Below are 13927 nucleotides of genomic sequence, written 5' to 3'. Positions count from 1 at the left end.
ATATGTCCTGTTCTCTTGAATTCATTCGCTGAATAAATTGTGATGAGAATATTATGATTGAATGACTATCTGAAATTGGTGCAAAAGAAAAAACCCTACAATGGTTCACATCACATCTATCACAAAGAACATACGAAGTATGGATCAATGACACCCTTTCAAAAAAAATAAATCTTGACACTGGTGTCCCCAAGGCTCCGCGCTATCAGCGACTCTCCAACATTTATCTCCTTCTGATCTGCCACCTCCTATCAAACCTTAACCTGACCCACTTCATATACGCAGATGACATTCAAATATTAATCCCAATAATCAACTCATTGGAAGAAACCTACAAAAAAACAGCCACCTACCTAAACAAAATAAAGCAACTACTATCCAACTTGAAACTCATACTAAACTTTGATAAGACTGAAATAATCATATTGGATAGAAAGAACAACTTTCCTCAACCACTTCCACTCAACTTAATAAACCAAAAAGTGGCTATCACTCCAGTCAATCATGCACGCAACCTTGGAGTCATAACTGACAAAGAACTCTCCTTCAAAAATCACATCACAGCTAAAATCGGTTATCACAAACTCCTAACATTACGTCAATTAAAACCTTTCCTCTCCCCCAACGACTTCAGATCAGTCCTTCAATTTCTCATATTCTCTAACCTGGACTACTGTAATTCCCTATTATTCAATTTACCTCTTAATACAATCCACCCAACTACAGATCCTGCAAAATGCAACTGCAAGAATACTCACTGGATCTAAAAAATGTTGAGATCTGCTCCTCCAGAAAGGAGGAGTTAGAAATCTGTTGTTGGATCTGCTAGTGGGTTAGCAATCTGTTGGGATTTGCTATGCGGATGGGAGGAGCTAGCAGATGAGAATAGCAGTCTGATAGGATCCCCTCCCGAAGGGGAGGAATAGCAATCTGTAGTGAACTGCCTCCTATGGGTCTACTAAGGAATGGCAATATGTTATGATGTAGACTGCAGAGTAGGCAATCTGTACCAGCGGAGTACTAGAGATGGTGCTCAGCTGGACAGAAAGCAGATAGGTGAATTATTGGGCCGATAGCAGATGACAGCGCCCCCAGGAGGGAGTCCCGAGAGGGACCACCGGCTAGGCTGGAGTATGGAGACAGACACAGATAGTTCTTTTTATTAGATAGGTAGTATAACCACCAGAGGTGGCAGCAGTGAGCTGGTATGCCCGGCAGGGCTGAAGTCCCTCAGATACTGGAACTTCGATTCCAAGGTTGCTGAGCTGCAAAGAGACTGTAGATAGTGAATAGACAGGGTATGCAGATATACACAGCCAGTACTAGATGATAACTCACATAAGGTCTTGAGATGGCTCAGTAGCTGGAAAGGGTTAGGCCCTCGAGGAGCGAGAACCTGGTTCCAGGGAAAGCTCTGAGAGAGCGGTGGTCACTCACAATAATCTGTATCTGGAATAGCTTCTAGTCAATAGAGAATCTTCAGTGTTCAGGAACATAGGCCCTCGAGGAGCGAGTGCAGGTTCCTATATACTTTCTGAAATAGTAACTCACAAATGTATGTACATGCAATAGCTTCTGGACAAGGAAAATCTTCAGAGTATTCAGGAACATAGACCCTCGAGGAGCGAGTACCGGTTCCTATCTGTAGTCTGAATAATAACTCACAATGTCCATCTCTTCGGATCACTTCCAGGCAATGGTGAGTCTTCAGAGGGTTTAGGAACATGGGCCCTCGAGAAGAGAGTACCGGTTCCTTTCTGTAATGTGAAATAGAGAAAGAGAATGAGGCCCCCGAGGAGCGGGAACCCCTGGTAGGTTCGGAGAGGCAATGTTGCAAGAGTGAAGCGGGTCCGAAGGAATCCCGCTAGCAATCCTTTGGGTGCAAGTAGACTTGGGACAGCCGAAGCTAGTCCAATCGGAGTCCTTGCTAACTCGATCTGTTAGCAAAAGTAAAGACCTTTTATGTTGGAAGCGGATGACGACAATACGGGGGACGCCCCTGAGGTTCGCGCCCTTGCTGGTACATACTTCGGAGCACGCGCCCTACATCATCAGGAACATGGCAGATCCGCAGTGTCACAACAGTACCCCCTTCTGTAAGCCCCCTTCCCACACAGGTAGAGAGGGTGGAGCGAGGGTGAAAGCAGGCACGAACGCAACAAAAAACATGATCACATCACTCCCACACTTATATCTCTACACTGGCTCCCAATAAAATTTAGGATCGAATACAAAATTCTATCCATACTAGATAAAATAATATATGAAAAACAAACAAACTGGCTTAGTTCGTCCATAAAATTGCATGCTCCAAACAGAAACCTCAGATCAGCAAATAAATGACTATTAAGGATTCCTCCTTCTCGATCCAAACAACTCACTTCAACTCAAAAGAGAGCAATTTCACTTGGAAGTCCCAAACTCTGGAACACCCTCCCAATAGAACTCAGAATATAAGAAAACTTAAAAACTTCCAAAAAAGAGCTAAAAACATGGATGTTTACCAAAGCCTACCAACTCACCCACTGACTCAAAACTCCGCTCCCATCCTATAACACAAGGAAAACAGATGGACCCAAGAAACTTGTGATTATTACTCAGTTCTGTAATATGTTTTGATTAATCCACAAACCTAGTTCATAAATGATATCTTCTATGTTAGCAACCATATGAACCGTTTTTGGAAACACTGTTAAACATCGTAACTTTGTAAACCGTTGTGATGGCGAAACCGGACGGTATATAAAAATTGATAAATAAATAAATAAATACATAAACAAATGGAGAATTATTTGGAGCCTACATACTTACAAAAGGTTGTAGTTGCACTGCAACACAATCATATATGGCAGCGAATCTGCAACTAGTATCACTAACCAGATCAATACAAATGAAGATTGATTTGATTATTGTGTTTTGTAATTGTAATAAGTTTTGTTGGAACAGGCAATTATTTTTTGGAAGTTTGTTATTTTATGCTGTTATAGACTTATTTGGAAATGTTTTAAACTACATTTCGATTGTTGTAAATCTCTTGGGTTTTTGACGGAATAGCAATGAATAAATGTAAATAGATTTTAAAAATTAATATTCTTGAAATGTACATCTTGCCAGGGACTCCAACAAAGGCAAAGTTATCTAAATTCATGTTCCTGAACACACAACCCAGGGCAGATTTGAAAAACCCTCTTCTAAAGTATTTATTGTTTAAAAGCAGTCCAGCCCCACTGCAGGAGGGAGGGGAGGGACCGCATTGTTTTGCTTCCACTTTTAAATCTACAGAAAATAAAGAGACATACTGAAGGTACAGCGGTCTCACCATGGAACAATAGAGGTATTATGACATTCTCCATTCCTTTCCTAATAATTCCCAACATTCTGTTTGTTGTATGACCGCCACCATGCATTGGTATTCTCCACAATGATACCCATATCCTTTTTCTGGGTCGTCAGGAGAAATTACTACTTACCTGATAATTTCCTTTCCTCTAAGGAGGGCAAACCAATCCCAATGAATGGGTTATACACCTCTACCAGCAGATGGAGACAAAGTAAAATATGATGTCATGGATATATATAGTCCTGCCCCGACATCAGCCCATCAGTATTCTCTGAAAAAGCCAAACTGTGGACAAACTGATTATACTTGAACATGATTATTAACATGATTATTCTTGTGGCCTGGTTTGGCCCATGTTGGAAACAGGATGCTGGGCTTGATGGACCCTTGGTCTGACCCAGCATGACAATTTCTTATGTTCTTAACAATCAACCACTCATGCTTCCAAACAATAAGGAACACTGAGCTCAGCCAAAAGAGTGAACGATCATTAATCTGAGGGATGGTTAAGCCACTTACCAGATTTCAAAGGAAGAGTAGGAATAAAACTCTACAATGTCCACACCTGAAAGGTGAACTAACAAAAAAAAAAAAAAAATCAGTAGCAGAGGGTGGGTTGGAGATTGGTCTGCCCTCCTTATTTGAGGAAAGGAAATTATTAGGTAAGTAGCAATTTCTCCTTCTTCTGAAATCGGGCAAACTAATCCCCATGAGTGGAATGTACCAAAGCTACAGCCACACAGGGCGGAAGGCTGCCCGCGATCCAGTCAATACCACCCGTGCAAATGCAGCGTCTTCCTGAGCTTGAACATCCAAGCGGTAATGCTTGGAAAAGGTATGTAAGGATGACCACAATGCCACTCAGCAAACTTAACAGTAGACAAGAAACAAATTTCCATAAGAACATAAGATAAGCCATATTGGGTCAGACCAAGGGTCCATCAAGCATATTATGTTACGCTTGCCGCCCGCGGCAGCCCCGCGGTGCAGCCCTCTCACCTCTCTACAGAAGCTTCAGGTTCCAGCTCCTCGTCGCTAGCGGCGGTGGGCCACCAGTCCCGACCTCGAACTTCTACCAGCACCTCCAGCCCTGCTCCGCTTCCCGGGACCCCCAGCCATGATGCCTCCTATCCGTTGAGGGCCTCTCCACGGGGTTCTCGGAAAGACGCCGCTGGCAGCGCCACACCCCTCTCTAGATATGTGCACCAGTGAAACCTTTGAAGGGCCCGCAGCGGGAACCTGGCTACAGACCCGGATGTTGACGTCCGTTCCCTCAACATATAAAAGCTCAGGCAGCGCTCCTCAGCGTTGCCTTTGCAATAGGTCGTCTTGGTCTCCTGTTCCGGTTTCTGAGTTCTAGTTGCCTTGCGCTTGTCTTGTTCCTGTGATTCCTGTTCCTTATGTTAGTCTCATTTGTCTACTGGATTGACTATCTGGTTCTGACCTCTACACCTGACCTCACCTGCCTTCTCCAAGCCTGACATTGCCTGCCTTCTCCGTGCCTTGACCATTGCTACGTCTGACCATGCCTGCCTTCTCCGTGCTTTGACCATTGCTATGATCGACTTTGCCTCAGACTTTGAGTCCAGAGTTCCACATTGCTTGCTACACCTTCCAAGTACTGCCAACTTCCATTCAAGCTTGACAGTGTCACCTCTATCCCGATCTTCTGCACACAGACAATTAAGGCTTCAGCCTTCCTTTGCTCAGGCACATTCAGTTCCTTTTTGTCCCTTGGTGCTTGAGTTCCTGTTCCACATCCCATCCAGGATAGGACCACACCATCTGCTAGCTATTGCCTCCGAGCTGAACCATCTCCTACCTGTACTTAACCTTGAGGCAGGCCTAAGTCTTGCCAGCCCCAGCACCCGAAGGTTCAACCCAAGTCACAAGTACCTGGCAAGTACCCATAGCAGTTTATGGATTTATCCTCTAGGAACTTATCCAAACCTTTTTTTTAAACCCAGTTACACTAACTGCTGTAATCTCATCCTCTGGCAATGAATTCCAGAGGTTAACTATCCGCTGAGTGAAAAAGAATTTTCTTCCATTTGTTTTAAATGAGCTACTTGCTAACTTCATGGAGTGACCCCTGGTCGGTCTATTATCTGAGAGAGTAAATAATCGATTTACATTAACTTGTTCAAGTCCTTTCATGAATTTGTAGACTTCTATCATATCCCTTCTCCAAACTGAACAGCCCTAACTTCTGTAGCCTTTCCTCATAGCGCGGCCGTTCCATGCCCCTTATTTTGGTTGCCCTTCTCTGCACTCTGTCGCGTGCAGCTATATCCTTTTTGAGATGTGGTGACCAGAACTGCACACAGTATTCAAGATGCGGTCTCACCATGGAGCATACAGAGGCATTATAACATCCTCTGTTTTATTTTCCATTCCCTTCTTAATAATTCCTAACATTCTGTTTGCTTTTTTGATTGCCACAGCACTCTGGACTGACGTTTTCAATATATTATCCACTATAACGTCTAGATCTCTTTCCTGGGTGGTAACTCCTAAGATCGAACCTAACATTGTTTAACTACAGTAAGGGTTATTTTTCCCTATATGCATCACTTTGCACTTGACCACGTTAAATTTCATCTGCCATTTGAAAGCCCAATCTTCCAGTCTCGCAAGATCCTCCTGCAATTCATCACAATCCACTTGAGATTTAACTACGCTGCATAATTTTATGTCATCCACAAATTTGATCACCCCACTCGCTGTACCCCTTTCCAGATTATTTATAAATATATTAAAAAGCACCAGTGCAAGTATAGATCCCTGAGGCACTCCACTTTTTACCTTTTTCCATTGTGAAAACTGACCATTTAATCCTACTCTCTGTTTCCTGCCCTTTAACCAACTTGCAATCCACAAAAGGACATCACCTCCTATTCTATGACTTTTTAGTTTTCTTAGAAGCCTCTCATGTGGGACGTTGTTAAATGCCTTCTGAAAATCCAAAAATACCACATCTAATGGTTCACCTTTGTCCATGTTTATTCACCCCTTCAAAAAAATGTAGGAGACTTGTGAGCCAAGACTTGGTAAATCCATGTTGGCTGTGTCCCATCAAACCATGTCTATCTAAATGTTTTGTGATTTTATTCTTTATAACAGTTTCCACAATTTTTCCCGGCACTGATGTCAGGCTCACCGTTCTATAGTTTCCCGGATCACCCCTGGATCCCTTTTTAAATATAGGGGTTACACTGGCCATCTTCCAGTCTTCAGGTACATTGGATAACTTTAATGATAGGTTACACATTTTTACTAATAGGTCTGAAATTTCATTTTTTAGTTCTTTCAGAACCCTGGGTGTATACCATCCGGTCCAGGTGATTTACTACTCTTTAGTTTGTCAATCAGGCCTACCACATCTTCCAGGCTCACCATAATTTGGTTCAGTTGATCTGAATCATCACCCATGAAAACCTTCTGCTCACGATACCGCCTGAGCCCTTGTGAAATGTGGTCTAATCTGCTTCGGCAAAGGAATCTTTGCATCCACATAAGTGGCCGAGATGACTTACTTAACCCACATATCACAGCAAATGATGCTTGACATGCAAGGTATGCAAAAGATGATACTCACTCTCATCTCTATCCCTGTCCACGATGGGCAGAGAAACAGATTGATTTAAATGAAAACTCAAAACCACTTTTGGCAAAAATGAAGGCACAGTCCGAAGCTGTACCGCTCCCGGAGTTATACATACAAAAGGCTCACAGCAAGAAAGAGCTTGCAGCTCAAAAAATTGATGTACAGGACAGACTGCCAACAGACAAAATGTCTTCAAGGTAAGCAGCCATAAAGAAAATGCCAAGCAGCAGCCAAAAGGACAGACCCACCAAGAAATTCAGAACCAGATTAATGTTCAACAGAGGCACTGGCAATCACAAAGGAGGGCGAAGATGCTTAACTCCCTTCAAATTCCACCATCAACTTGCCCCTTATAGCAACAGCTTCCACTTGAACCTTCAAGGTCTTAATGGCCAAACTTTACGCAATCCTTCCTGTAAAAATTCCAAAATCAAAAGAATATCTACTTCGAGAAGCTGAGAACCTCACTCCGAACACCAGGCCTTGAAAATCTTCCAGACTTTCACAAAGGCCAGAGACGTAGAACATTGCCTGGTCCTAAGCCAAGTGGAAATCAAGCAGGTGAACCACACCTCAACAAAACTATCCCTCACAAGGTTCAAAGTGTAAGACAAAATCAACCCGAATCTTTGAGAAGAATAGGTCCCTGCTTCAACAGAACCTTCCAAGGAGGCAGTCGGAGGGATCTGCCCAGTAGCAGTCTCTGCAGATCAGTATACAATGGCCCCCGGGGCCAATACAGAGCCACCAAAAGTACGGTATTGGCCTGACTTGCAAGTTTCCGAGCGATCCTACCTAACCGAGGCCAGGGTGGGAAGCCATATAGCAGGCCTCCCCGCAGTCACACCTATATGAGGGCATAGATGCCCAGCATTTTGGATCCTGGTTGAAACTTGAAAAAATGTGGAAGTTTTGTGTTGCCGGAAGTCGCCAGCAAGCCTAGGTACAGGCAGCCCCAGCGATCCACATTGAGCGGAAAGACTTCGTCCGCGAACTCCCATTCTCCTGCGTCCAAGCTCTTCCTGCAGAGAAAGTTAAACCTCATATTGTCCTTTCCAGCAATGTGGGAAGCCGACATGTCTAGGAAATGCTGCTCTGCCCAGATTGAGGGGTTCTGCCTCCGGAGCCAACATCCTTCCAAAACCTTCTGGGGCAATAGAACTGAGAACTATCAAAGGAAAGGGGTCTCTGAGAGGAAGCGCCCCGATAAGGTTGAAATCACATGAAATCTCGAGAGCAGCCAGTGGCTCAAAAAGGCCGTGAAGCCGGCTTCTGATCCTCTGGCAGACGAGGGACCTGAGCATCCCTCATTTATTTGCTACCTGACCCAACTCACTGACAAACAAAAAAGAACCCTTAAAGGTCACTTTGGTGTGATTGGACCTAGAAACAGTTATCTGCCAACCAATTGCGCAGCCACAGCTGACATCTAGCTCTTTTAACAGAAGCAACTCCTCTAGCAGCAGTGCGAACAAGGTCACAGCCCGCATCAGCTAAAAAGGTAGTCCCAGGTTCTATTACCAATTAGTCATTCAAATCCAGTCTTCTCAGACTCCTGAGAGAAACACCGAGTAGCTCGAGCGGCCAGGAAACAACACGCAGCGATTTGTAAATTCATCGCCATGGCCTCAAAGACTTGCTTAAGAATAACTTCAGTCCTTCTATCCTGAGCATCCCGTAGAGCTGCACCTCTTGCAATGGATATGGTGGATTGCTTAGTGACAGAAAACACCAAGGCATCCATCTTTGGGAAACACATCTGCTCTCTGGCCTGTGGATCCAAGGGATATAAACCTCTTTCAAACTCGCTTCTGGCACAGTCCATTCAAGGTCAATCAACTTTTGAATCACATTCCAGAAGAGAAAGAAATGAAGCCTTACAGAGGGTGACCAATATGAGATCCTTCTTCTGCACACCCAAAGAGACACTCCCAGCTTCCCCAAGCGTCTTCAGGATCTGAGAAACCAGAACCAGCATCTCATCTATATGAAAGAAATGGAGAAGAGTTCTATGTGGTTTTAAATCCAGGGTTTTTTCCCCATCCTTAAGAGGGAGCAACTCAAATCATCATCAGTGTCATCTTAATCCACTTCCACTCGATCATCAATGATTGTTGCACCACAGCATTTGCATGTGGTGGCAGACACAGGAGGGCCTCAACTATGCAACTCCAATTTAGGAGGCATTACCATCTCTGCAAGATGCTCCTACAGAAGGTTTTAGTCCCTGGAAAAAATTCCACCCAGGAAAAGGAGGATGGTTCCATACCAGGCCCCATAGATCCAAACCTGACATCCTGGAAGCAAGAAGCTACAGAGGATGTCTCTGTCAGTGGATCAACCAAAGGAGACACCCTTGACGCGTCACTGTCAGCCCCGCTCCCCTCAGATTGAGGGGTTGAACTAGTATCAGCAAATCAGTAGAAGACAATTCACCTAGAGCATCCAGGCAGCACTAACACAGATTCGCAGAAGACCCCAGCTGTATCAACCTTATATAGTATAAAGAACAGATAGCCAAGCGCTTAGGGGTAGATTTTATAATGTGCGCACACTTCCCAGAGAACGCACATGGACGCACCAATTCTTTAACATGTGCGCGCCAGCATGTGCATGTTATAAAATCTGTGGGCCGCTCGCACATGCGCGCCGAATTTTATAATCCGTGCGCGAATGTGCGAGCAGCATGCGCTAGAGGGGAGACTTTCGCAATTTCCATCCAGCGACGAATTCAGCCCTTCCCCAGTTCCCTCCTAGTCAACTCCAATTGAGTGGACTGGGAGGGAACTTCCCTACCTAACCTTCCTTCCCTCTCCTCCCCTAAACCCTACCTTTTTTGGGTTTTTTTTTTAGGTTTGTTGCAGAACTTACTTCAGGTCCCCAGGCTGAAGTAAGTTGCGCACACTGGCCGGCTGCCGGCGTGCAAGTCTTCAGGACAGCGATCCAAGGCCCTGTTCCAGCTTGCCCCCTCCCTTCCCCCCTTTGAAGAGGCCCAGCAGTTGTGCGCATACCGGGGTTTACGCGTGTGGCCGGGCCTCTTTGAAAATTCACCCAGTGCACAGAAGGCCCGGGATTTACACGCGGGGCCTTTAAAAATCTACGCATTAGTCTTCTTTGGCCCCAGCCCCATGACATATTGAGAAGTAAGAAAGTTACACACCGAATACATCCACAGCAGACAATTACGCAGCCAGGTATGCCCATAAATACACACGCAGTTACAAGCTTAATTAGGCACACTACACACGCTCAGCCCCGCACGCACAAGCATTCAGCTACATACTTAACTGCCCATAAATATACATACACAATAAGCACGCAGGCTCTGTGCGTAATACATGCACTGCAAAGCATGCACACCAATAGGCCGCCCAAGTTCGCGCACAACAGGAGAAGTGGAACAAGGCACCCAAGAAGATGCACAGGCACTGCCATTATACACAAAAAGAGCACGCGAAGGACCATTGTGGCCTACTATGCAGCCAGCAAAAGGAAGCCTGGAAGCGAAGACTAGCCAAAAGGCTGCTCAACCTGCCGAGACTGCACTGCCACACACCTCACTACACTCCCCAGAGACGTGAGCAAGGGATGCTGAACACCAACACCACGGAGGAGAACCTCACTAAAACTACTCTCTGGATAATATTCTGTTTTATCTGGATTCAACCCTCCCTAGCTGTGAGCAGGAATGGGTCTCTAGCTACTGGGGGAGGGGGGGGAGAGGGCACAAAGTCTTCACCGCCGAGCCTCTCTCAGCTTGCAATCGCTTTTTTTTTTTTTTATGTCCACGCCAGAACCAGGCCACCGGACTCAAGGCTCTCCACTGAAGCACCCATTGATACCACCTCAGGAGGCAAGAGGTGCTATCCAATCGCTCATCTCTTCAGAAATCATCTTTTGTCTTTTCTTTTTTTTTTTTTTTTTTACAGGTAATCCCCAGTAGGGAAATGCATATCCATTATCTGCTGGAGATAGAGAATACTAGCAGGCTGATGTCAGGGCAGGGCTATATATCCATGACATCAGCTTTTACTCCGTGTCCATCTGCTGGTAGAGGTACATAACTCACTCATGGGGATTGGTCTGCCCGAGTGCAGAAGAACTAATATAAAACCTAACCCTGCAAATCCAGTGTAGGTTACTTTTCCCTATATGCATCACTTTGCTCTTTTTTGCCCAAGCTCTCCCTATTCTCCCATCAGTATTTCTGATCTTTTAATTAATCCAAGCTATGACGACATCCTTTCTTCTGCACGAGCAGTGGAGCATGAACTCTAAGGCCTATCATGCTGGCTTCCCTTGGAACCAGGAAACCTGTGCTTTCAGTATCTATGCTGACATCAACTCCATTCTTCCAGGGTCAAAGGCAAAGTAACCCCCAGAATTCACAGCACTGAAGTTATAAAATATATTCTATTCCTTTTCATTGGGCGTGTGACCCCAGGCCCTAACCTTGCTTGCAGTTTTTGTGCATTAGAACTAAAATAGTAAGCATACAATCTGTGGCAGGGATCAGGAGTCATCCTCGGTCCCTGGCACAGGACTGGTCTCCTGTTGTCTAAGGATTAGGATCAGTACCTGTACCTGAAGCAAAGTGGCTGCCACATCTGCAGAACCACCATAATTTAACCATGTCAGACTGGCTTTTCAGTTTGTAAGAGAGAAAGGCCAGCAAATGTCCCATGGATTTCCTGGAAGAGCCAGGAAACCTAAGTTTTCTGTACCTCTGTTGCAAAACATCAAATTTTCTGAGGGGCTCACATGGATGATAGTGCATCAGTGGAGTGAGTGAAAACAATGGAGGTGCCTGTAAAGTAACTATATTCTAAGTCATATCTTTCATTCTAATAATATGAATACCCTTTCCACCAGTGCACTCAACCAGCAATAACATATCTGTGTACTAACCTATCCTCATTTTCCTGTACAATGGGGGAGAAGAATTCTCAAAATATTCACCCTACTGTAACAGAGCCTTCCATTAACTTCTGTTTTAATATTTGCATTTATTTTGTGACTTCCGAATCTGCTTAGATTTAGCAAGCAGCAATGGCTCCTATTAGAAGTAAAATTTTTATTTGCTATGGGTAGGGCATTATGTACTAACATGACATTACTTCAGAAAAAATAAAAACAAAAACTGCTCCAATTGTCTTAGCTAGGAACTGGGAAAATGACATCTGGCCAGATCTTAGTCTCTCGCTTATATATTTTTCTGAGTCATGCAGTTTCCTACTGCTTCTTGTTGGCCTTTCAGCTCAGCTGGAACCAGGGATGGTATCTGGCACTATAAACAATTTATATATACCCAGGGATTTTTTCTTTACCCATATTTGACATCACCTCACCAGCTCACTCAGCCATCTCAGTGACATTCCTCAGCTAGGAGCTATTCACCAGGGCTTCTTCCAGAGCTCTGCAATCATGGACACTAAATCTAGCTACAAGATTTCACCACTGTGCAAAAACAATGACTCCCCCCTATCTTCCACATAGTAGTGCACAGTCAAGCAGGACCAGTCCTCCATCTTATTTTTGCATGCTCAGGATCATAAATTGGGAATCACTCAATTGGCAGTTGATGGAACAATAAAAAGAAGGAAAGAAAAAAGAAGACAGTGCCCATTACCTATTTTCTCAGTTCTTAATTTTTTTAAATCTTTGTTTATTGAATTTTAAGATTACAAACATAAAATAGTTTAAATTATTTAACATTGAACTGCATTTTCTTAAAATAAAACCGAATTAGGACCGAATTCATCTTTAGTATATTACATGCATTTAGAGTAAACTTGAAGTTTTGCGGGGAGTAGAAGGCACTGCTCTATTCACAGCTACAAGTTATTCTGAGACTTGTTGCCCTGCTCCTCCAGTTAAAAGGCCCGAGTTTGACGCTAAATCACAAAGGTAACCTGATGTCTGTGATACACAAAGCATTGGTGATTTCATGTGAAGCTTACATTAGCATGGGAAACGAATTATACATAGGCAGGAAAAATAAAGAAATAAAACATCTTTCAGTTTCTGCCCTTTTGTAACTGCATCCTAAACTGAAGCAGCCAAGCATGCTAAAATGAATACAAGAGAGCTCAACAACACTACCAGCTCTAGGTGGAATTGTGCACAGTGGAGGTAGTACAACTCTGTCACTTTATGAAAGGTTAAGAAGCATGAGGCTCTGGAGCACACAGTTCAGGTTTTATTCATTTTAAAAAGCTTTCTTACTGAAAACAATCACAGACCAAACAAAAATAAAAACTGACTTTGGTGCAACTATTTCCATTACTATATGTTGCATGAACACAGTCACATCTTACAACAATCATGTGTTTAAACATGTAAGCTTCTGCTTAAACTAAACCAGTCTCCTACCATTTCAAATGATCTAATTAAAGCTCAACATGTACAAAGCGGTACTGCTTAAATGTTACTTGTACAAAATATGGTGTATCTTACTTTTCAATACATTTCTCTTCCAGGTATCCTCATGGCACTGCTCTCTTTTTTTTTTTTTTTCCTATTTCTTTCTCTGATAGTGGATGACTAAGCTGCCCTGACAGACTGCAAAGCGTTTTCCTCCATGCTAGGGCTGTCTGCCACTGATGAGGTAATTGTAGTCACGCTGCTCCACTGTCACGTGATCACTTCCCTCCTCATGTGACGTTTCTCTTCGGAACTGAGTGGTTGTCATAGTGACAAGCTCTCGCAAACGTTCTTTCTAAGAGCAGCCTTCGCTGCTGAGAGCGGTGCTAGTCTTCTCTGCATAAAAGTTGTGAATTGTGATGTTTAATTTACAAATTAGTACTGAAATGATGCTATCATAACAAGTCGAGAGATGGAGTTATTTGTCCATAGCTCTATATCCCCTATGCGCTGTCGTTTCTAGATGAGCCTTAGCCTAAATTCTGTGAAATACAGGTTAAAAATGTGCTAACATTTAGAACTATAATAGCTGAAATAGTACCTGTTTTCGCCTTGTG

At 43.8% G+C, this 13927-nt stretch overlaps 1 pseudogene; it reads right to left on the bottom strand.

The window, feature by feature from the left end:
* LOC115085046 overlaps positions 1-13555 on the bottom strand; it is a 214603-nt pseudogene extending 201048 nt beyond the window's left edge.
* Positions 13556-13927: the final 372 nt, after the last annotated feature.

The sequence above is a fragment of the Rhinatrema bivittatum genome, chromosome 2, assembly GCF_901001135.1.
Source record: "Rhinatrema bivittatum chromosome 2, aRhiBiv1.1, whole genome shotgun sequence".
Classification (NCBI taxonomy): Eukaryota; Metazoa; Chordata; class Amphibia; order Gymnophiona; family Rhinatrematidae; genus Rhinatrema; species Rhinatrema bivittatum.
Note: the sequence above shows the minus strand (reverse complement) of the source record. Positions and strands in the feature narration are given on the sequence as shown.